Here is a 223-nt window from a genome sequence, read left to right as displayed (position 1 = left end):
ATAACTTCTAAATACAATTATGAACATGAAAATGAGCATAATATGAGCACTTTAATGTTTTCCCGACAGGTCGGCCTACTCCTTTCACCTGTAGTCTGCCAGCTGAGTGTTTATCTCTAGTTTCATCTGCATGGCCTGCCAACACTCTGGAAGCTCCCTAGACATAACAATAGTATCAGGTTTTTCCAGATCACGCCCTGACATTAAAGTGTAGTCATGACGT

This window comes from Etheostoma spectabile, chromosome 5, assembly GCF_008692095.1.
Source record: "Etheostoma spectabile isolate EspeVRDwgs_2016 chromosome 5, UIUC_Espe_1.0, whole genome shotgun sequence".
Taxonomy (NCBI): Eukaryota; Metazoa; Chordata; class Actinopteri; order Perciformes; family Percidae; genus Etheostoma; species Etheostoma spectabile.
This window is presented reverse-complemented; position numbering follows the sequence as displayed.